Source organism: Pleurodeles waltl, chromosome 10, assembly GCF_031143425.1.
Source record: "Pleurodeles waltl isolate 20211129_DDA chromosome 10, aPleWal1.hap1.20221129, whole genome shotgun sequence".
Taxonomy (NCBI): Eukaryota; Metazoa; Chordata; class Amphibia; order Caudata; family Salamandridae; genus Pleurodeles; species Pleurodeles waltl.
In genome coordinates, this window is record NC_090449.1 from 1041279874 (window position 1) to 1041305055 (window position 25182).

The following is a 25182-nucleotide window of genomic DNA, read 5'->3' on the forward strand; positions in this document are numbered from 1 at the left end:
AGGTATATATTTGACATATTTCTTTAATAACCTTCCTTTAAAATATTACCAATATTACCTGGTCTATAGTTGCTTTAGAGGCTTTTAGAAAAATGTAATGTGTGTTTTTAAATGGCCTTTGCTACTGTGAATTTTCTGGTTTATAGTGCTATAATTAACAGGTGCTATTATTACACAGCTCAAGGGTAAGCATTTGATTGACCTCTGACCAAGAAATTCTGAGTTGACCATTCAGGATTCATACCTGGAATCCTAACGTTCTGCACAAATCATTGCCTTGCACTGCTAATCCATTGAGGAGTCTTAGATAAAGGTGGTCATTATGAACACGGCGGAAACAACCACTGAGTTCATGCTGGTGGTCAAAACACTGACCGCCAGGGACCCTGGAAACCTGCCAGATAATGAACCTTTCTGTGAGCCGGCGGGCGGAAACCTTGTTTCCACCTGCCGGCTCACAGAAAGGCTCGGCCGGGACATTGACTCTGTGCGGCAGGTGCAGTTGCACCTGCCGCGCAGATCACTGCCCGAAAATCAGCCAGTGACCTGCGCGGCGGGGCTCTGCACCGGGGCCCCTGCACTGCCCATGCAAAATGCATGGGCAGTGCAGGGGCCTCCACGGGTGCCCCGGGGCACCCCCTCCACCAGCCTTTTCCTGGCAGGATATCCCGCCAGGAAAAGGCTAGTGGGAAATGAAACATTATCTGCAGGGTAGCGCAGCTACCCTGGCGGCTGGTGTTTCAACCCGCCGCCAGGCTGCCTGACGGCGGGTGACGGCTGCAGCTGGCGGCCGTCACCATGTCCATTATATGGCAGTTTGGCCCGCCATGCCGGCTGGCGGCTTCAGCTCGTAATGAGGGCCAAAGTATCAGATGTTTAAAGATCTGACCATTATCTGACTGGGATTAGTTAAGGCTACTTAGTAGCCACTGAGATAGATCAATGAGTTAATACACTCACTGAATTTGTGGGTACCCTAAGGTCACTGGTACCCAATTGTTATGGGTCCTCTCATTGTTTTGAGGCGGACCACATTAGTGTGAATGAGTTGGATTTCAGCATCAAATGAAAATGTAGTTTCAAAACGTCGCTATGCCAGTGTGTTAATTAAATAGTGGACCAAATAAACTGTTGTTTTTTAAGGTGAAAATTTACCAATAAATATGTGAAATTTGTCTCACCTAACCTTAAGCATTTTAGGATGTGAATGTTGGTTATAAGCGACAAGGTATCTAAGTTGTGATATGAGCATTTGCAGACTGTGCATGAGCTAAATCTGCAATTTAATAAATAAAAACAATAGTAAAAACTCAGCCATGGTTTGTAATGAACCCAGAATTGGCAACTCTTTGTATGTTGGAATCTTAACATACATATTGGATCACTTCCAAATAGTCTAGAATACTCGTAGGGCTGGTGGTGCTCCATAGAAACACCAATCACATCTGCATACACTGAAAATTCTCAACAACTCACTATTTAGTTGAGTGTACAGCTTCACCTACAACTCTTGGTCCATCTATCCTCTCAGTGGTCCAGGGGTCCAGTTCCTCATATCTTTGTGTTGAAAAGTTCTTTTGAGGACTAATGCAAGCGATTCATTCATTTTGGTTTGGAACACTTCAGGTCCTTACCCCCGCGTAGCAAAAAACAAAAAGGAACTGAATGGGGATCTGAGAGAAAGTCCAAACTGAAAAGTTGAGTTTATTATCACGTTTTAGGTTCTGATTGATAGTGCTTGGGCTGTGGAGGCTACTTAAACCCCCTTCTCTAGCCCAGAAGCAGCAACACTTTTTAATGTTTAGATATGTTTAGAATCCTGGTAGATTGTTCTTTTGCAATGGGATATACATTAATTCCAGTGACACTTGGTGTGCTACTAAGGTGATCATTATTTTTTTAAGTGTTCCACACTAAACCATAGCTAAGGCTAACATGATATAATAGTGGCTTCCCAAAGAAGGAAGTCTGTCTTCAGATGATGGTAACCTGAATTCTGGTATGAAAAGGCTTGACCACATTACCTCAGGGATGCGCCAAACACACGTTGCTAGAACAGGAACTCTCCATTTTAGAAACCCCTTTCTGCTTGCATTGCTAATTTTTGATTATTTCTTATGGCTTGTTTTGTTTTGATTACTAGCCTTGCCGATTCTGTTCCTCTTATTTAGATAACTTGCATCCTGTTTCTGGTCATGCATAGACTCTACTGCTTTATCCTGGGTGGGCGCTCCATTGCTGTGAGGGAGGCCCAAACAGTTGACTAGACCTACTTTGTGCATTCAATTTGTACCAATCAACAGAGATCTCTAGATAAACTGGCTGCTTGATTATACATAGGGGGTCATTCTGACCCTGGCGGTAGACTACCGCCAGGCCAACGACCGCGGATGCACCGCCAACAGGCTGGCGGTGCATCCATGGGCATTCTGACCGCGGCGGTACCGGCGCGGTCAGAAACGGAAAACCGGTGGTGTCCCGCCGGTTTCCCGCTGCCATGGGGATTCCGACCCCCTTAGCGCCAGCCTGGCTCTGGCGGTTTTGACCGTCAGAACCTGGCTGGCGGTAACGGGTGTCGCGGGGCCTCTGGGGGCCCCTGCAGTGCCCATGCTACTGGCATGGGCACTGCAGGGGCCCCCTAACAGGGCCCCACCAAGATTTTCAGTGTCTGCTAAGCAGACACTGAAAATCGCGACGGGTGCAACTGCACCCGTCGCACCCCTTCCACTCCGCCGGCTCCATTCGGAGCCGGCATCCTCATGGAAGGGGGTTTCCCGCTGGGCTGGCGGGCGGCCTTCTGACCGCGCAGCGGTATTCTGATGGCGGGACTTTGGCGGGCGGCCTCCGCCGCCCGCCAAAGTCAGAATGACCCCCATAGTCTTCCTAGTCCTGTGTTTCATTCCCCAGTTTTAAATTTTCAGGCCTAAAAGGCCTCTGGTGTTTGACCTACATATAAACTAATTTATTAATTTACTCATCCCAGACTCCAGCCGCCTTTCTTGTAGGGAAGCAAAACTCCTTTGTCTCTTCAGAAATCATGGAGAATCATGATAAATGAAGCTTGCCAAAGAGCTCAGAGAACTTAGTACCCTTCCATAATCTATGCTTACCTTCTGTGGTTTTCTGTTGCCAACTTCTGACATTTTCTACTGCCATCTTTTACATTCTACCTTTTCTACTAGTGTGGTTAATATCTGATAGAGACTTCTAGCTGAAGATTCCTTACCTTTAGATTTTCCAGGCATCAGCTTGGAATCCAGAACTTTTGTTTGCTGAGCAATATCCCTGCGCACGCCGTGGGGTGGCGTCGTTCGGATCAGCGTGGCACTGGCGCTGGTGTTGGAGCAATTTGTTTCATTATCTTTGTCAATAAAGGTATCATCCAGGTGCGCATTTGTCAGTTCTTTTGCTTCCGTGTCAGTTAAGCGCAGATCTGGGATAGAGCTACCCCACTGTATTTTGACTGGCCTTTTTCAACCTTTTTGTTGAGTATTTTTCGTCTGTGCGAAGAATGACCTTGAGGAAGATGGGATTTAAGCTGTGTGGCGCCTGCCATCATGCCATGTCGGTGATGGATCCCCATCAGGTAAGCCTTTATGTCTCAAGAGCGACCACGACTCAGTCGTGCTTGGACTGCCAGGCCATGGCTTCGAAAGTTTTGAGGGAGTGGTCCCTAAAGCTAATGACAGCCTGGCAGTAGACATCAGCTGATGCGACTCCTCGGAGGTCACAGTGCCGGTCAAGGAGAAGGTCACGGGACCACTGCCGGAGCCCCAAGTCCTCTTCATCAAACTCCCGGGTCCTCTGGGCACTCGGGTAAGAGGCACAAGAAGAAGAAGAAGAAGAAGCCCAAGTGGACTTCGATTTCACCTCACCCGTCAGCCTCGGGAATGTTGATGTTCAAGCCTTGGTTACACAGAATTGTTGCCAGGGCCAACTCTACATCTTCCTCCCTTTCCGGAAGCGGGAGTGACACCTCCACTCAAAGGAATTTGATGAGGCCAAGAGCCTTGTATTTGAGGTGGCCGGCCCTACCGGAGCACCTTCGTGCCACGCAGGGTTGGCAGAGTGGGGTTATGTATTCCTAATAAGGGCGGCCAGAGTAAAGGGAATGCAGTAACCACTCACTCTTAAGGAGTCTGCGAACCCCTCCTCCTTAAATGTGGCCTGCTTAATACTAGATCCTTAGTCAAACATGCAGCTGAGCTTAACACTATTGATATCTAGTGAGAATTGTGATATTTTCTTCATTACGGAAGCCAGAACCTCCCCTGACTCCACCATTGATCTTGGCCTGGCATGCCCTGCGGGCTACACCATCTTTCACAAGCCACGTGTTAATAAAAAGAGATGGGGGAGGGGGTAGGGATTATTTAAAAAAATCAATGGTGCTATGGCCTTTAAAACTAGATGAAATTCCGGGTATTGACACACTGGGCTTCTCTATGAAGGATAAGCATGGCTGTGTGCTTTCAGGCCTGCTATGCTATTGCCCCCCGGTCCTACCGCACCCCACTTACTGTCACTAATTGAGATTATTGCAAATGTAGCATTGTCCCATTCTAAAGGTTTTTGAACTATAATATGTGGGCAGAGGAATCTTTCCCTTCTCCGGCATATAGAGAGTTGTGCAGTGCTTGTAATGTTTTTGATCTTACACAGCTGGGCAAGGGTCCTACCCAGATTAGTGGCCACACAATAGACCTTATATTTGCATCAGTGAGACTGGTGTCTGTACAAGATATACCACTCTGCTGGACTGATCGTGCTTTGGTAACTTTTCTCCTCCATATTGAGATTCCAAAGCTGGTAAATAAAACGAAGATCTCTTATAACACCAGCAGGGCCTGGCATAACACAGGTGACTCCTTTTGCAAGGATGTATATAGCCTGGTCTCCATTTTTGATCCCGACAAATCTGTGGATGCTAATTGCATACTGATGGAAGAAATAATCCATGAACTCCTTGACACTGAGCTTCCTTTGCAAACTAGGAGAAAATGTAACGGTCCATCTACCACCTGGTATAATGCTTTCCTAAAACAATTAAAACTAGTATGTAAAAAGGCTGAGACAAAGTGGCGCAGCTCTTGGGAGGATTAAGATAAAGCTTACTGAAATCTCACATGCAAAGGTACAACAATGCAATTAAGGCAGCAAAAGTTGATTACTATGCCTCAGCCATTTTAACCCCTTCCAATAATCCTAAAAAGGTTTTTGAAATTGTATGAGAATTAACTAACCCAACCTGTATGGATAAAACTATAGCCCCGTCTCAGGAACTATGTGATAATTTGGTAATATTCTTTGAGGAGAAGATAAATAAAACTCTAGAAGAAATTACAGTCTCTCCACCTTTGATAGCCCAATAGCATCTAGGATGATCCCTGATAAAGAGCTGGCCTCTTCAATCTCTGTCAGTGTGACAGTCCCCAACACTCTATGGGCTAATGGCAGCTGCACCACAGTGAAATTTGAGGCCATCTCGGAACATGGCTTTCATGCCTTGGCCAAATCTATCTCCTCAGGCTCCACTTTGGATCTGTTTCCTAACAGAATTTGGAAAAACTTGGCAAAAGAGTCTTTCCCGTTACTTCGGTTAATATGTAATCAATCCCTGAACACTGGCACAGTTCCATCAAGCTGGAAAAAAGCAATTGTATCCCCTATTCTGAAGAAATCCTCATTGGATCCAGCCATTCCAGGCAATTACAGGCCCATCTCTCTGTTACCATTTCCAATTAAAATATTAGAGCGACATGTTAGTAAAATTCTGTCACAGTGCCCTGAGGGCAACATCCTCCTGGAAGAAGACCAATTCTGCTTCTGTTCGGGTCACGGAACCGAAACAGCCCTCCTTATGGCTCTTGAGGAACTATGTATTATAGCTGATGACAGTAGATCAGCCATCCTGTTCCTGTTAGATCTATCTGCTGCGTTCAATACGGTAAACCATGAGATTCTCCTAAGAGACTTTTTGGAGCAGGAGTACAGGGAAGTGCTCAGAATTGGCTGCAATCCTACCTGTTGAAAAGCAGCCAGATGGTGGCTCTCCCCCGTATTGATCTGCCTTCAGAGATGTGAAGCAGGGTGTCCAACAGGGATCTGCTCTTAGTCCCATTTTGTTTAATCTTTATATGAAACCCCTGGTGACCCTAATTAAGACCCACAACATCCACGTGGTGAATTACGCAGATGATACGCAATTAATTCTAGCACTGGACAAAGACATTCAAGCTCAAACGACGTCCTTCCACAATTGCATGTGGGATATTGTCACATACCTTAATGCCATTAATCTTAAATTTAATGGAGACAAAACTGAGATTCTGTGCTGCTCAGCTAATAAAGTTCCCTTTAATCTGCCGTCTAAATTCTGGCCTCTGTCCATCCAGAATGAGCTCCGTCCTGCGGATACAGTGCGTAATTTAGGGGTAACATTTGGTAACAAGCTGTCTCTAGAAGGCCACATCACCAAAGTAACTGGAACTTGTTTTTCTTTGATATGGGGTCTGTGTAAAATTCTCCCCCTGCTACCCCATTTGTTAAACCCTTGGTGGTATGCGGTGATCATGAGCAGATTAGATTACTGCAATGTGCTCCTTCTGGGAGCCCCAGACTATTTACTGCAAAGACTACATCAAGTTCAGGTAGTAGCTGCGAAACTCGCTTTAGATAAGCCTAGGAGATCCTCCGCCTCAAAGGCTATAAGGGAGCTGCACTGGCTTTGAGTTAGACAGAGAATTGTATTTAAAGCCCTCTGTACAGAACACGAGGCCCCCCAGGGCTCTGGTCCCTTGTACTTCCAGAATAAATTCCGGAAATATACTCCAGGAAGATATCTTCGTTATTCCTCACACAATTTGGTATGTATTGCAAAGTTCAAGAAAACTCAACAGGGTGGACATGCCTTCTCAGTTAAGGGAGCCCAACTCTGAAATCAGCTACCTACTTCCATCAGACACCAATCTGATCTTCTTGGCTTTAGAAGAGCCTTTAAGACCTGGTTGTTTCCCAAAAAAATCTATTCAGTCTTATGAGTTGGGGCTGGGTTGCCCGGTTATTGGCTGTTAGCACCAGGATACCTTCCAGGTGACAGAGGCACTCTATAAATGCCCAAAATAAATAAACTAAATACATGTAAAGAATCTTAAATAAATGCGAGGGGATTTGAGGGAAGGTCTCCCCAGCCAGTTAGCGGCTATGCTGAAGCAATTTGTGAAGGTTCTGAGAGGTCCTTGGCTAGACTTGAATAGGAGAACATTATAAGGGCCTTCTGCTGTAGATGTCTTTGGAAAACAAGGAAGTGGCACTGTTACAAATGGTAAACACATCCCTGGAGTGTGTGTGATAATACCGCACCCTCCTTTTTTATGGCAACACTGTGCCATTGATAGTAGAATGGGCCTGATTATGAAAGGAGGGGCCAGATGTGTAAAGCATCAGAGCACTTTTAGGCTGAAAATTTTCAAAGTCCGAAGTTTTGGTTTTAGGCTGTTTGGGCTCCTTTGACACCACATTCAAGGGTCCAGAACTGGGTGGACACCACTTGGAGGGCAGAATTCACTTCAAGCTGGGTCCAGATGAAGAGTGCACTTTTTTGGAGCTTTTTGTGTCCCTGTAGCTCCGGACCGGAGGCCAGCCAACTAGCCCTTGGTATCACTATGGTAGTCCTGGGTTCCAGCAGCAAGGGAGTCCTTGAGCAGCAGGGCAGTCCTCTGAGGATTCAAGGTAGGCTTCATGCAGCAGCGAGGCCCTCTAGGAGCAGTAGGGCAGTTCTTTGAAGTACAAAGCAGACCTCAAGCAGCAGGGCAATACTCTGAAGTACAGTGCAGGCCTTCTGAGAGTCCTCCACAGGTCCAGGAATGAACTGAAGAGTGGGTCTGAGGATTCCATTTTTATACCTAGTGTCAGCTTTGAAGTGGAAGAAACCTCTAGAGTTTTTCTCCCCACAAATGGCTCTAGAAAGTACTTTTCTCCCTGCTCAGGCTCCAAGACATCTAGCGTGACGAAAGACTGGCTTGAAGTTCTTTGTGAGTGTGCTGAAGCAGCTCCTTTCAAATGTAAGTGGGGCAGGGCACAGCTCCTATTGTCCCATCCCGCCAAAACCTAGCCTTTCTTTATCTCACTGTCTTGGAGGAATACACAAAGGCCACTTCTCAGTCTGATCATAGTCATGTGACCAGCTGCATGTACCAAATCATTAGGACAAGAAAATGCCAACTTTATATAAGTGGCATTTTCAGAATTAAGACTTAAAATTTGAGTTTAGCATTAAAGAGTATTTCAAATTACACTTCTTTAGAGATCAAACATGGCATTTCTACTTATTTCCAAACAAAAGTTAGCACTTATGAATTGTAATAAGGTAAACCAATGTTATGCTATGGGAGAGGTAGCCCTCACATTACTGAAAAACTAATTTTGGAGTTTATCACTACCAAGATATGTAAAACTTAAATGTACATGCCTTTACTTTTATTAATGAATTCATGTTTGATTAATTAAAACCATTATATGTATGAAACTACACAGCATTGGCACATAAAAAGAATGGGTAATTCAACCAACTCATATTTAGTAAAACCTTGAATATTAACATTTCTAATAGCTTTATCACCTTCAAAAGGAAAAGCAATCATGTGTGAAGAAAGAAAGAATCACCTACTAAATCAATGAGACTGGCTGTTAAGAAGATGGCTGCCCACAGGGCAGAGAAGCACATGAACTAGCTGAGCACAGCATGCCACCCTTGAAGTTAACAAGAATGATTAGCAGCTCCTATAGCACCAATGATATGATTAAAGATACCAGAGGCGGCTTCGGAGAGTGTGTCAGATAATGTTCTTAAATTTCCCTAGTCTAGCTAGGTGGCTGAGGGAGCTTTCCATAAAGCACAGGTCTGCGACCTCCCTGCAATGCCTAACTCCTTTGAAGTGAAACAGTGGAAGAAGCAGACAGCATCTCACCTCAGCCAGTTTAGGACAGCAGCACAGCAGGTGATACCAAGATTCTTTGCAGTAATTACATAGCCTACATGCAGTTGTCTCCCCTCGACGGGTCCAGGTGGGGTTCAAAACCGAGGCAGGTAGAGTGATGAGACTCATGTGAAATATTTTACTGTGGGTCTGGGCTGAGAGTGCATGGTGGAAATATGGCTGTGCTTTCCCTAGTGAATAAGATGCGTCCAGAGCCTTGGTCACGGGGCTGTCACAAAGTCTTTCGGTATCCGGTTCGAAAGAGGCACTTTTCACCTGCCTGTTCATGATGCTTTTCCAAACTGAGTATGGGATTTCTTGGCTTGCAGCATGTCTGCCTTGATCTTCAAAGTGCTGATTGCTTTTGCTAACCAAGTTTGCCAAGGGGAGTCCACCTATTTGAGGGTGGACTACGGGGATTGTCTGGCCCTGAGGTAATACTTTATATGTCTCCCTGGAATACAAGGCCTGAACTCCTCAGACCCACCTCCAGTCTCATCCTGATTCTCCTGGCTTGCCGAGGGGCCAGCAGGACTTTCTTATACACCTTGATCTGTGTATCGATTATAAACTTATTGAGGGCACCCAGGAAAGCCAAATGGCCGTAATTGTGAGCTGGAATTAGTTTTGCTCTTAATACTGTCAGCATGGTCTCAGCAGTAGGTCTGTGTAGGCCATTGCTTAGGCGCTTCAATGAGTTGATGACTCTAAGGGATTTAAATCTAAAATGCCTTAAGTGGATGGACAGCTTAGCCCCTTCTGAGAGCCAAACTCCAAGGTAGCTGTAAGCTGGAGCTGTCAAAATGTGTAAAACTCCCAGTGAGTTTCTTTTTTTGTGGGGATACTTGCCAAAAACAACAATCTTGGTTTTACTCTGGTTCACCTGCAAGTTATTCGCCTGAATTTAGCAGTGCAGCGCGTTCAGGGCTCTCTGTAAACCAGCTCTGGAGTGGTCCATGATCACAGTGTCTTCTGCATACTGAAGGATGGGTAGGCGCACCCTGCCCATCTTTGGAGTAACTAGGCTAGCTCCTTCCAGAGCGGCACAGAGGTCTGCAATGTAAAGATTGAAAAGAAGGGGTGGTAATACACAGCCCTGTTTGAGCACGTAGGTCAACACTCTGGCGGTAACTGTGTTGGTGCTTGATTTTACCCAAACCTGTGTTCCCTGATGTAATGATATGTTCGGCCTAAGGAGCAGAGGCCCCATGTGGTTAACTTCCCCCGTAACCTGCCCCTTTCCACCCTATTGGAGGCGGTACTGTAATCAACAAAACAGCCTAACAAGCAATGAGGGCACTTCTTCCTACCTGCTTTAGAGGATAAGTACCCCAGCACCATGATGTTATCTGTTGTTGAGTATTCGGGCCCAAAACCTGATTGAAAAAGCTGAAGAATTATTTTTTCCATTACCCATGTTTCTAGTTCCTTCAAAAGGATATGTGCGTAGGCTTTGGTTTCATCATTGAGAATAGCAACCAGACGATAATTGGCTGGGTTAGAACGGTCGCCCTTTTCTGAATGGGGAAGAAAATTGATCCCATCCAGGAGAATGGTATTGTTGCTGAAACGTACATATGGTTGAAAAGTGGCATGAGGGGGGACACCCAGAAATCTTCTGCTGTTTTAAAGACGGTAGCTGGAATCCCATTGAGACCGAGTGCCCCATCAGTCCTCATTTTCCTAATAACTTCCCTTACTGTGCCTTCTGAGCCGGATGTCCTCTGCTGGAGCCAAAAGACAGGGGCAGGTAGAGCTGGAAGAAGGGGCAGCTTCCACCTCCTGACCAATTGTGTATAACATTTCAACGTGTCTGATCCAGGCCCTTTCTCCCACACCATTCTCCATAAGCTGCCCTGAGTTGTCTAAGCGATTTAAGTGTCTCCACAAGCAGGAGTGGTTTTAGTCTTTTAATAAGGTAAAAATTCTGAGACATTCTGCTTCGATGTGCTCTCTTTTGAGCGGCCAAACTTCCAGCTTGTAAGCCGTCCTGAGTGCGGTGATGGCTAGCCCATCTGCCACTTTGCTGCTGCTTCATCTAGCCCTCAGTGCCCTAAGAAATGGGCACTTGCAGGCTGCTAGTTCCTTGATGCATCTGGTGACACGAGTTGAAATAAAGTACATGCCTAAGTTTCTAAATACACTGCACCCTTCTCTCTTGGCTGTTTATGACCTACCATAGGGGTGAAATATTCATATTAAAAAGGAAATTTAGGCATGGCAAAAGGTTTATTTTTTCAGGTCAAACTGGCAGATTAAAACTGCACACATGCAGCAATGGTACTCTTGAGACATGTTCTAATAGGCTACTTGAGTGAGTGGAATGAGAAGTAATGCTGGCCCACTAGTAGCATTTAATTTCAGGGCCTAGGGTACATGTTATACCAGTTTACTAGGGACTTATGTCAACTTAATGTGCCAATCAGGTGTGGGCCAATTTTGCCATGTTTTAAGGAGTGAGTGCAGACACTTTAGCAGTGGCTAGCGGTGGTAAAGTGCACAAAGTCCTACAGCCAACAAAATCAGATTAAAAAAACAGGAGGGGTGAAGGTAGAATGTTTGGGGATGACCCTGCAGAGAGGTCCAGGTCAAAACGTTTGTTAATGCTAAAATCCTTTTTCTTATGTAGCAAACTCATATTGCAGGTCAGAAAACATTTTCCAAACCGATACATGTGTTTAGGAAAGGATACTGACTCCTACAAGGAAAGGGCGTGTTTTGGTCATCCCTTCCAAATACTGATTGCGTACCCTAGGTATCCATGTTTTGTGATTGTAATCAGTTTGCAAAACTTTGAAAGTTACTGACTCCTGAGTTGAGGTGGTAACCCATTCACAAGACAGATGTAGTCTCCTTGGGACCTGTTCCCCAAAGTGATTGTAAAAAAAAAAAAAAAGTTTGTTCTGGAGTAGGCAATGCTAACTCGCAAACAAACTTTTAAGAAAACATTATTTTTTTAAAATGCAGCCCCTTTTCCTTTATGGAAACTGTTGCATTAAAAAAAAGTTTTACTTTATTTGAAGGGAATCGCAAACACAGCGGTCTGGTGATGCTAGCTGGCCACCATCCCTCTGATGAAGGCCTCCAATCAGAGTGAATCACAATTTAGGAACTACCCCATGAATATTAAACAGGTAGGTCGGATTCTGACCCACACTGATTGCTTATTTGGTAAACTCACATATTTGTACAATGGTCAGGTTGCAAAAAGTCAGTTCCCAAATTGTGACTGCTTTTTACAGCCACATTTTCAGTACATCTGGCCCTAAGTGATTGGTTAGGGTACTCTAGATGTGCTGGATGGCTTGCATACTTTGCCAAATGTAGCTAAAAAGCTGTTCCCTGCCCATGTTGCTGATGGGAAGAGGCTGATGGAAGTAGCTTCCAGCAAATATGGCAAGAAGAACTGTGCTTATCTCCCTTATTTGTAGTATTTTTCTAACTGATACAGAGATGTAAATGGAAGAAAAATAAGTTTTCCCCCTGAGTTGGAGTGAACATTCTCAAATTCTGCTTTAGGCTGGTCATATTGCATTATTGGATGTTCCATCATTGGGGCTGCAGCATGTCCTAAAGCTTCTTGAAGAAGACTCAACTGGAAATGAACTACCTATTAACATTGGAAATCACAGATAGTGATATTAGAATGGACTAGTCCAAGTGCTGGTTGGTATTTGTCATAGAATCTAGTATATAGTAATAATTCCAAAACAATTCCACTTAATTTCTGTCCAACACTTTGCAGGACTGGTGCCTCCTTTGTGATAAGTGGCATCACACAATCATTTTCAAACAAAATCCACTCAAGACAGGAGCACTCTTCAGATGCCCAATCAATTTATTATTCACAAGTCGACGCGTTTTGGTGCATTGCCTTTTTCAGTACTTGTTAATGCCATCAGTCACAGTTACAAGTCAATTTAAATACCCCCGTTCTCATTCCCATTGGACAGCTTTTCCTGGCTAGTAAAAGCGGACTGACATTCCTCCAAAATGGAAAAAAAATCACACCCACCATCACTCTCACAACCCACACTGTTTTTAATACGATTACAATCCGTCGTTCACCGCCTTCCCAAGTGAGACCCAAACTGTACCTTTTTAGCATCCCTCGTCCGGCCGCTTATTTATACCACTGAGAGCATAACCATTGTTATTTGTGAATATCAGATGACAGACACTGGTCCTGATGCTGCAGTATCAAATCTGGTAAGTGGTATCTGGTAAGTGGTAAAATACAGCGTTTTCTCCAGCCAGACAAGAGCAAGAAAATGTAACATAACAAACGGATACTTCATGGGGCCCATGAGGGCCTTGGTTAAGATTTGACAGGTGGCCAGCCAGACTGAAAATCTGGCCTGTTCTTGCCCCTTCTCCCCTGGCACCATAATTATAGACCCCTGCCTAGCTGGTGGAGAACTCCTGCAGAAGCAGTTACTGAAGGCACCGATGAATGCCAAGCAGGTGCCCTCTTGTTTTCACCTGCACAGTGTTATTATTTTTCTTATAATGGAACAAGCTCCCAAAGAAAAAAAATTAAATGACCCTGGTGTGCAGAGAACTTTCACCCTGGGCCTCAGGGGCATTGTTTGCCAATAACATTGCATGTTAGCAACCATATACCAATGGTATAAGACTAGGCCAGTAGGTCCAGGAGGGCTTGCTCCATCCCAGTTTTCTATATATCCGCACAGGAATAATTTACATGCAACAAATATATATATTATGTGAAAATATAATAAATGATCACAAACACAGCCGCAGGCATCACAATATTTTATGTTTAAGCACATGGATATCACATACACAAATAGAAATAAAAGAGCAGCATAATAAGCAACCCCAAACAAATCATTCATTAAGGGAAAGAACACAGAAAGGCTCCAAACAACGATACAAGGGTGTAAGATAAGGTCCAAGGAGCTATGAGGAAGAGTCCCGGGGGCACCAAGAGGGAGAACAAAACTGAAGTGCAGGGTACGGAGGCAATGCATACTGTAGCGACTGCGGAACATAAACTCCAACTACACAAAATGTTTCTAGGCATAGGGCACATGGTGAGAAGTCCTCTTGTGCTGCAGCTACCCATAGTGTTCAGAAGTGTATCATCCACCATGGGAGCTGATTCTACCAAATGAGGGCTAGCAGTCTAGATTCTCATGGGCTTGCTGTCCTTCCATCGCCCTGTATTCCAAACACCCTGGTCTCTCCCCCTAAAGGTGGGTTGATACCTATTTCTGATGTTACGTGAAGTGGTCCAAGCATGTGAACCTTTGGTACTAGAGCCTTTGACCCACTTTCTCACACAAATATGGTCTTGCTGGGATTAAACTAAGGGTCATGTTCTGCCATCCAGTCCCTAGTAGTTATATGTACATCTTCCAGGCAACATACCTGCAAATGTACTGAGTGTGCTCTGCAAACTTCATCTCAGCACGTCTGGGGCACTAAAGAACACTCTTAGTGGCTCCATGTACAGGTTGAACAAATGATAGAAAATTGGCGTCAATGAAGATTGGGGAACTTCTACGTAAAGGCTGTGTCACGCAGGACTGATCCTAACCTTGCTGATCTGAGATTGATCAGACACAACATAGGCTATCCAGCACAGCACCACACCAGAGGTCAACTCTCCACAGTGCTTAACAGAATCTAATGCTCCAGCAGCACCAAGAAGCAAGATTTTCCCCTTTCACTATTTGGAGGGCATCACCCATACCTTGAAAACTGGCTTTCTTGGTGCTACACCCCACGTGGAACCCAGATTGGTGTAGGACAAGGAGATCATGTTGATAGATATAGGAGTACTACTGTATGGCTACACAACATACTGGTGTCTTAACCAAAAATTGTGACACAATTAATGGCCTAAAATCAGCAGGGACCTCTGCACCCAGAAAAGCCCTGTTGAAGAGAGGGTTCACATGTCAATTTTCAGGGACCTGAGAAAGTCCACAGAAGGAAGTGAAAGATGAATACGGTATGTCGAATAGGACAACAATTATTCTTAATTTCAAGGCTATTGGCTTTCCTAAATATCTGGCATGGATCCAGATCTCTTGGTCCTAAATTGGGTACCATTTGTAATTGCATTGTATAGTTGAAGTTTCTTTGTAAAACGTTTACCAGACAAGACCTATGACTTTAGTTCTTTTGGAAGTTTCTGTTCCAATTTATATTGTTCCCACTGACATGCAAAGTTGTCTTTGCACCCTCTTTTGTGGATAACATGAACAACTCTGCCAGAAATTGAAAAAAATATCCATAGATGTTTAGTACAAAATCTCTGCAGTTTGAAGACTGATCTTCTGTATCCCGAATCACTATAAGTGCTATACAGTTCTACTGATGTAGTCAATCTAAACCCAGTCTGAAGTAGTGTTTGAAGACCGGTATGAAGAAGTGGTATGTCCTGATGTGAATGGTAGGAAGCCTTGGTATCCGAGTAAGTCAACCCTGGTGTCGGTGGTACTGCCCAGATTTAGTACATCTGAGTGCTGAGGATACAATGCTAAAATGTTGATGTTAGACCTGGCTTATTCTCAATGCTGTTCTGTTAACATGTAGGAGAAAAGTATTGAAAAATTAAATAGAGGGATTTCGGATATCAGCATTATTTGGTAGATTATGGGTAACTGAGATGTAGCTCATACAAGAGTGCTCACATAGGCCCGGCTCTGTATGGCCTGGAAGGACCCCTGGTAATCATGACGATACTCAGACGTATAAGGTGTCGGAGTAAATCACATGGACACACAGGTACATAGTTAACAGTTTTGGTCCTTTCGAATAAATTATGGATGATCCAGGATGAGGATGGAATTATTACACTCTTTCTCATCGATCTGTCTGCATCTTTTGGCATTGTTTCACATACTAGTTACCTGACTTGCAGAGATAGGGGTAAAAGGGTTGTCTTTTGCTTTGCTAAACTTTTTTTGAAGGGACTTAGGACCTAGATTTCAACGGATGGGTTACTCTGTCATTATGGTGACTGATAACCCGTCTGGCAAAATATAAATCTCATAGGATATAATGGGGTTTATATTTCAGTGGCTGGGCTATCGGTCTCCATTGTGATGGAGTAACCCATTCCCCAAAATCTAAATCAGCCCCTTTAGTCAGGACATTTTTGTGCCCCCATTAATCTCAACATATTGCAACTTGGAGTGTGGAGTACCACAGGGTTCATCACTAACCCCAGTATTGTTTAACATATACCAGACTCCCGTAGCCAGCTTGATAAGATCTTAAAATTTGGATGTAATTATGTATGCAAATGATATTCAAATCATTAATATAATGGATGGTGATGGTACCATGGCCCTGTCCATTTTCTGTGATTTTGTGGTATTGGTTGCCATCAGAACCAACTGCTTAAAACTTTACTCTGAAAGGTTTGGATTTATAATGGATGCTCATAACTTAGATTTTAGAATATTTCCAAGATGCCAGACTGAAGCCAGAGGTTTTTACCACAGTGCTCCTGTGTGCCGCTCGATGGCATGATGTGGCTCTGCGTTGACCTCATTCTGGCCTGGAAGCGACAGAGCAGAGCCCCATAAAGATGCCTTCCCAGCACACCAATGCTGGTTCCCTTCTTTTCCGAGCCTTCAAAGGCAGATCCAGAGTACTGCTTCCTTTATGTCTGTTGAAAAATTCTTCCAATTAGCTTTTTTCCAGTTTACGAGGGAACACTGTCCCTACTGAAGCCTACAGGATTCACATTGTTTCATAATTGTCAGAAACAGATGTCAGTAAAGGAGGAGGTACAAGCTGTGTCTCTGGTGTTTGGGCTCTGGTCATGTCACTAAGACGTGCTAAGAATGTGCCATCCTGCACCCACAGGCAATCAAACTGTGAAGTGAAGCTGTATGTCACTGAACATCAAAAAAGGTCATGAACCTCACACAAGTTGCGTGCTCAGACCAGTTCCCGCTTTCAAGGCTACTTCCATGACAAGTCTTCTTTACAGTCAAAATCATCCAGTAAGTCAAGTGCAAAATGAAGAAGCATAAGAAGTGTAAGCGGAACTCCACCCCATCCTGCCATTCTGTCCCAAGAGAAGTCAGGATCATGCTAAGGCGCCAGTCAATCTCAGTGAGGAATGGAATAATTGAGTTAATCTCAGCCATGACCAATTGCTTGGGACTGCATCACAGTCCATCGTTTTATCACTGGAACCAAGCTTTACCTGGCTGATGAGCCCTAATGAGGGCGAAGCTGGTCCTAGATTGCCTAAGTTCTGGTATAGAGAGGACCTGGCCTGGCAGTTGGGGCTGGACTGTTCCCTTTGCGGGAGGTCAAGACCGATCTACATATGGCTGGGTCCAAACTGAGATGGCATGTGTGTTAAAAATGATGGACTGGGATGCAACCCTAGCGATTGCCAGTGGCTGAGATTAATTCAAGTATTCCTTCCTTCCATCACCTTGTTTTTGTTGAAGTGAACATCTTCCAACAATGAGGAGAGCCCTGGCTAGATCTTTTCACCACCGTCGAGAATGTGAAGTGTCAAAACTGATGCCCTTTGGGGTTTCCTAGAACGCTGTATGTAAGAGACAGATTCAGGCTACCAACTTCAAATGCAGTAGCCCAGAATCTGCCAGTGCAGGAATGGAACCAGAGGCCGAAGCCTTGGATCCCTCCAGCAAGCCTCCTCTACCTCTCTGCCCCCAGGAAAGCAGTCCTATTTCTCTTCCGGAAGCCCACTTAGAGCCTGTGGGAGAGCTAGTGTCCTCCTTTCTGCTGGCCTAGAAGGCCATTACATTGGGCCTGTGGGTCCTCAAATAGTAGTTAGAGGTTCCACCCATCCTTTCCTTCAGGCTGCCCCCTTTCCCCTATTCCATCCCTGCCATTCTCCCCTCCTCCAGACCACCTGACCATACTACAGTAGGAAGTGTTTGCTCTTCTGTGGAAAAGAGCAGTGACGTTAATGCTGGAGCAGGAAAAGTGACAAGGATGTTATTTCTATTACTACTGGGTACCCAAGAAGGATGGTGGTCTGCGTCCGATCCTTCATCTCAGGGATATGAATTTCTTCCTCAAAAAACAAAATGGCTTTGGAAGCTGGAGACTAAAAGGTGTCACTGGACCTGCAGGATGTGTATTTCCACATCTCAAGCCTGAGGTCCCACCAGAGGTATATGCACTTTGTAGTGGATTCTATGCACTACCAGTTTGCAGTGCTCCATTTTGGAATAACTTTGGCACCTTGAGTTGTTACTAAGGTGATGGCGGTGTTTGCAGCCCATCTCAGATGGTCCGCAATTGTTATTTTTCCGTACCTGGATGACGGCTGGACAAAGATGGGTCAACATAGGTGGTGTTGCACCATATGCAGTCTAAGGGCCTGATTACGACCTTGGAGGATAGGATACTCCATCACAAATGTGGCGGATATTCTGCCTGCTGTATTACAAGTTTCATTATATCCTATGGAACTTGTGAAACGGCTGGCAGGATATCATCACGTTTGTGACGGAGTATCCCATCCGCCAAGGTCGTAATCAGGCCCTTAGTGTCTCTACTGTTCAACCTGGGCTTTTTGGTCAATGATTCCAAATCTCACTTCAGTCCCTCCTAACGACCCCTGTTTGTAGGGTCAGTGCTGGACACCACCTTTCTCTGCACTGTCCCTCCGCTTCACTGGATTGCCGATATAAGAGAGATGGTCCCATTCTTTCAAAAAGGCATGTGGGTGCCAGTCAAGCGAGTTCTGAGATTCCTAGGTCTGCTGGCTTCCAACATTTTCCTAGTCATGCATGCACAGACAACATGACTTCAATGCAGTACATCAACAAGCAAGGAGGAGTAGGGTCTCATCTCCCTTGCCTGGAAGCATTGAGACTTTGGTCTTGGGCACACTGCTAGGGGATCTGGTTCACCGACAATCACCAGGGAGGGTCTCTGAATGTCAGAGTCAACATTATCTTGATGACCACGAGTGGGTCTCCTACCAAAAATAGTTCAGGAAATGTTTGCTCAGTGGAGCACTGCTCAGGTGGACTTGGTCGCCTCCTCAGGAAGTGCTCTATGTCAGCGTTTCTGTGTCCTCCTGTATCCGTCGAGGGGCAGTCCTGGAGGAAATGTTCCATTGAGATGATTTTCCCAACCACAGTATGTCTTTTGCCCCATACCCTTAATTTATTAGATTCTGAGTACACTTCAACAGGATTGGACCAAAGTCGTTCTTACAGCCTCAAATTGGCTATAGAGGGTGTGGTATGCAGCTTCTTGGTGCTTCTCAACAAATACCCCGCTGATGCCCTCATTCAGACCGGCCGCCTCAGAGGGAGTAGACAGTGGTTCAGGGGTCCACCATCTGCATCCCTTGTTGTTTTCTCAAACAGCAAAGGGACACTAGCTCTATTAAGGAACACCGGCTGCTTAGAAAAAAAGTTTTTCCATGTGGTGATGCAAAGACAGGGATGGTGGTCTGCTGCCCTTCACGGACCATCATCCCTGTGTTTGCGGTCGGTCACAGGAAGACACAAATTGCAACCTTCCTAACGGTTATTCACTTGGCAGATCGTTCTGTGACCTGCGACTGATGTTTCTTGTTGCTTAGCAAAATCTAATACTAGTGTGCAATTTTGCTCACTGTTTGTGACCATTATGATGCTACGCCTGACCCTAAAAGTCTTGTTTAGGTTCAGATATACATATGCAGTGCACTTCACCTCTGCCTAAAAGCCACAGTTGTCTATGGGGAATTTGTTTGCATGGCTTGTGCCACTGGCGCGAGCAGATTACCGAATTGATACGGAGCACATCCTGGCATCTGTTGTGCCCTCCTTGGTCCTTGGGATGACCTTGAGAAGCTTGGCTGGAGTGATCCTTTAATAACCTGCCTCGTGAAGGAGATGCTTCAATCTTTATTGCTGTTCTGCTTTCTCCCTGTTCTGCCGAAACAGCTGCAATAGACATTTTAAGATTTTAATCACATGATGAGCTTCAACATGTAATATATATTTGTATAATTGTTATTTGACATAATATATACATTTCAGGTACTACAGTGTATCTAGTGCGTGTTATTTTGTTTCCCGTGGAGTAATCAAGCAACGCAAGGCATGAAATTACTACAAAAATGAGAACCGAAAATATTGACAATAAATGTGCTGATTATCTTTAAATCCATACTTACCCTCCAAATCTTCTTTCCTCTGCAGCGTGTTTATGTTGATTGTTATTCATGCTGAGTGCAGTAAAATTGTTTTGTGCCTAATCCAGAAACAGATTGCCTTGGGTATCGTCTTTCTTGTGTGATCTACAACCTCGGATATTCTGCATGTTATTGTAATCTTTAATAAAAACTAGTGGCAAGTCCTGCACCTGCAAATAACTGGGACAATTGAGCCATGACACTCAGCAAACAAAGGTACTACGGTACTCTAAACAAACGAGAGCAGAACAAGTGAAACATACCTACGAATTAAACAGTATACAGAATCATTTGATGTATTTATTTGCAATATAGGAAGAACCTGAACTAAATTCCTGAATTAGGCCAAATTGAAACAATAACTCTGCTATGAGTATAAGCAGTAAATTGCAAAAGGTTGCAATTTAAAACATATTCTTTGTAAAATGCTTTTGCTCATTATCGAATTTGAAGGATGTTGGTCCCCAACTCCGCCTGCAGTGCATTATTTAATTCTGAATTCACTCTTTAAAAATGGCATATAAACAGACTATTGTAGCAAAAACTGTTTTAAAAAGGCTATTAATTTCATTAAACAAGAAGCACAATTCTCTCAAACTATATCTTATAAATAAAAGCAGTTATTCGTAAAAAACCACATGAATTATTTAAATATTGGGAATTCATTGCCATAAATCTGGCTTAATGCCTCCAGTGATTGCTTGCTACTGTGACAAATCAATGAACTTTTTAAAATTTTCAGAGTGATTCACAGGAATAAATACATTTGTCATGCCATTTGTTACACGTACTACCTGTATTGGAATAACTGAATTGCCAAATAGAAATCTGATAGGGCAATATGTAAACCATAGCAGAGAGGATGTATGATGGAACCACGGCTGCCTTAACCACGCATGCCTTTACGGCAACGGCGGAACAACAATTACATCTTTACAACAAAAGTCTTTACGCTGCTTTTTTTTTTTTACCACAAATATGCCTTTACAGCGAAAATTTAAGTTATTTACAGTTAAGTATAACCCCTTTTTTAAATATATGCCTAGATGTGTGATGGGTTTATACTTACATTTTCGTACTAAAGGCATGTGAAGCAAAAATATGATAGAGAAGTATTTTATACATATATATATGTTAGTTGTATGGGTGTGTGTATATATATATATATATATATATATATATTTTTTTTTCTTGACTTCTTTATCCATAAGCCCAAAAACCCATACCCACCCTTAAAATACCGTTGCCAACCAAAAACTTATACCCACCCTAAACCCTTAAAATACCCTTGCCACCCAAAAATCTATACCAACCCTAAAAATACCCTTGCCACGCTAAGACCCATATTGACCCTAAGCCCTAAAAAAATACCTCTGCCACCCTAAAACCCATACCAGCCCTAAAAATACCCTTGCGTCCCAAAGACCTATAACCACCTTAAACCCTGTAAATACCCTTGCCACCCAAAAACCAATAACTACCCTAAACCATAAAAAAATCCCTTTCCACCCAAAACTCTATACACACACACACACACACATATATATATATATATATATATGTATGTATATATATATATATAAAACCACTAGGTAGTTATAGTTAGGATCTAGTTTCTTTAGAAAAAGTTTTTTTTTTACTTGCCTATATTCTTGGCACAGGTTGATGAATCACAAGATTTTCTAAATAATTAGACTCTCCCATCAACTGCTGTCTGAAAAGTATTGGGGTGATCCGTCAAGCGGGGGCTGAGAAAAAGGGGGGTCCCAAAACATTTTTACCCCATTCATTTTTTCATAGGGATTTTGCACAATGACAGTGCCCGAACCACTGGATGGAAGGAATTATACCAAATTTGGCAGAAAGGTAGCTCTTGCTCCAGAAAGCAACCTTTTTGTAATTTGGTGTACATTTGTTCAGTACTTTTAGAGAAATTAAAGGGATACCAAATTTGTATATATAGGGGCGAGAAGGGCTCGCAGCCCCTCCCGATCTCATGCTGAGATCTGGTTGGCTGCCAACACTTAAACAAAGAAGTGTTGGCAGCCATCTTGGGACTCAGCTTCAGCCGAGTCCCCCCAAAAAATGTAAATAAAAAGAAAAGGGGCCAGGGTAGAGTCACCCAGACCCCTTAGCTCTGGTGCTGGGGTCCCGGAGTCCCCCCACTCCGCCCAGAGTAAAACAGCCTTTAAAAAAAAAAAAAATTGGTGGGGATTGTGGCGGATCCATGGATCCGCTGAAACTTAAAAAAAAAAAAAAGAAAACAAGCACTGTATCTCCCAGTTGGGCCAGGTCCCATGGGCATTTATATTTTGAATGCAGGGGGGCCCTCTGGTCCCCCTTCAGCCGCTGGGTCTGCCACCTCCCGAGGGCTAATGTTTTTGAAAATGCAGGGGGCCACCCAGCCCCCCCCATGATCCCCTGGGACGACCACCTCCCTCGGTCACTTATTTAAAATTTAATGGGGGAGCCCTCCCTGCCTCAAACCCCCGGAGACCGCCACCTCCCCAGGACACATATTCAAATCAAATGTGGGGGGGCATGGCCCCTCCCGCCGCCCTGGGGACCGCCACCTCCTCTGGGCTTCCTTCTATTTCAATGCGAGGGGGGCGGGCAGCCCCCCTGCTGTCCCGGGGACTGCCACCTCCCTGAGGCTTCCTTCTATGTCAATGCGGGGGCTGCGCAGCCCAGCTGCAGCCCCGGGAAGCATCACCTCCCCGGGGCAAATATGAAAAAAAAAAGAAAGGCAGTTTCAGATCCCTGGGGACCACCACCTCCCTGGGGCTAAATGCAGATTTGGAGGGTGCCACAAAGCCCCCCTCAAGGAGCCAGAGATGGCCCTGGGACCCGCTACCCCCCAGGGGTGGCTCCTGCTATGTCCTGGGGTGCCCAGCTCCCCAGGACATAGCTGTTTGCTTTTGCTTGGTGGAAGCTGACAGCTCCCACCTAGCAAAAGAAAACAAACAACGAGAGAGCTGTCCCTTACAGAAAGCAGAGTTTTCATCTGCCTTCCCTGCACACAAATAAGCGTGCGAGGAAGACAGATGAAGACATTGCTCCTGCAAGCAGGGAGCTGCTATTTAAAGCAGCTCTCTGCTTGTGGGAGCAATGCCGGCTCCAGCAGGATGTAGGGAGCCAGCTAGGACCACGGGGGCCTTCAGTCTCCCCCGCAATCCTGTCACACTCTCTCTCTTCCATCCCATAATGGGATGGAAGAAAGAGAGAGATTGATATTGCAATGGTCTCTCCATACAGTGACTTCAAAGTGTCACTGAAGCAAAATGTTTGGTTCAAGATGTTGGACTTAGTTTTGAAGCACAGCAGCACGGAGTCACTTGTGGCCCACTGGTAAAGGTCTTGGACTGTCAGTCAATAGGCTGAAGGTTCAAATCCTGGTATCTCACTGTTGTAAGTCTATATAATTTCTTTTGTTTTGAATGCTTAACATTCATAGTGATGGGAGTTTGTCTTTTTGCCATCAAAATCGCTGGGTTGAATTTCAGAGTTACATCTGGGTACTGCAAAATAAAAAGTCACCTGTAGCCTAGTGGCTTAAGTCTCTGATTATCACACTGAAGGTTGTGGGTTCAAGTCTAGGTGTGACAGTGGTTATTTCCCTACTTCAATTTCTTTTCAACTTGAAATTTTTACGGTACATTCTGAAAGGTGATGTCAATTATTTTCAATTTCTCCAGAAAAATCTCATTCTAAGTATATCATTCATAAAAACCTAAACTCTCTAGCTCTCTCCCTCTCACTCTTTCTCTCGCGGTCTCAATTTCTCTTTCAATCTCTTTCTCCCACTAACACACCCACTCATAACCTTGCACACCCACTCACAGACCAACTCAAACACTGATGCACCCAATCACAGACCCACTCAGACACTGACGCACCCATTCACAGAGCCATTCAGACCCTTACACACCCACTCGAATACCCACTGAGATCCCCACTCACAGACCTACTCATACACTCCTGCAGCCACTCACAGAACTATTCAGACCGTCACTCATCCACTCACAGACCCACTCAGACTCTGATACACCCACTCACAGACTCACTCAAACATTGATGCACCCACTCACAGACCCACTCAGACCCTCATTCACCCACTTAGAGACCCACTCAGACACTGCTGCATCCACTTTCAGACCTACTAAGACCTCACAAACCCATCCACAAACCCCCTCAGACTCTCGCATACCCACTCACAGACTCACTCAGGTACCAACGCATCCACTCACAGACCTGCTCAGAAACTGATGCACCCACTTACCGACCCACTTAGAATGTCACACTTCCACTCACAGATCCACTCAGACCCTCACAAAAGCACTCTCACACCCAGACAGATACTCTGACACCCAGCATCTCCCTCTCACATCTACTCTCACACCCAGAGTCAGACCCTTTGGTTGTGTACGGCACGGAGTTGGGTGGTTATAGAGGGTTTGCCTAAGGGGTGCGGCCGACCCCCGCCACACACGGCTGATGGCCGTGCACCGCTGTGGTTGGATTGACATATAGGCCCTCATTGTGACCCTGGTGGACGGCGGTATTTTGGAGAAAAGTACTGCCAACAGGCTGGCGGTACTCCTCCCCAAAATATGACATTGACAGTTTGGCTTGAGCTTGTACCACTCCGTTCGCCAGGGCGGTAACAGCCGCTGTGCTGGAGACTTCAGTCTCCTGCCAGACGGCCGTCACTGTCCCACCCCCGGGATTATGACCCTGCCTACCGCCATGGTTTTCGTGGCTTCCTTACCGCCACGATAACCATGGCGGTAGGCACTATCAGTAACAGGGAATCCCTTCCCTGTCATTGATAGGGGTCTCCCCCACTCCCCCCTCCCCAGAGTCCCCCCCACCCTCCCCTCCCACTCCAGACCCCCCATGACAGACACACATATTCACGCACCATAGAAAAGCATAAAAATTCAGCAGTTATACACAGAGTTATTTGAAGTAACTATAACTCGTGACCTAAGGTAACTATAACTCGTTTCCTTGCCATACACTGCTGAATACCCCAGA

The 25182-nt window shown here is 44.8% G+C and overlaps 1 protein-coding gene across 1 annotated transcript in view; it reads left to right on the forward strand.

Moving 5' to 3' along the window:
- The window catches only part of NEK10 (NIMA related kinase 10), a 681202-nt gene that overhangs the window by 541634 nt on the left and 114386 nt on the right, over positions 1-25182 (forward strand). The window lies entirely within an intron of this gene.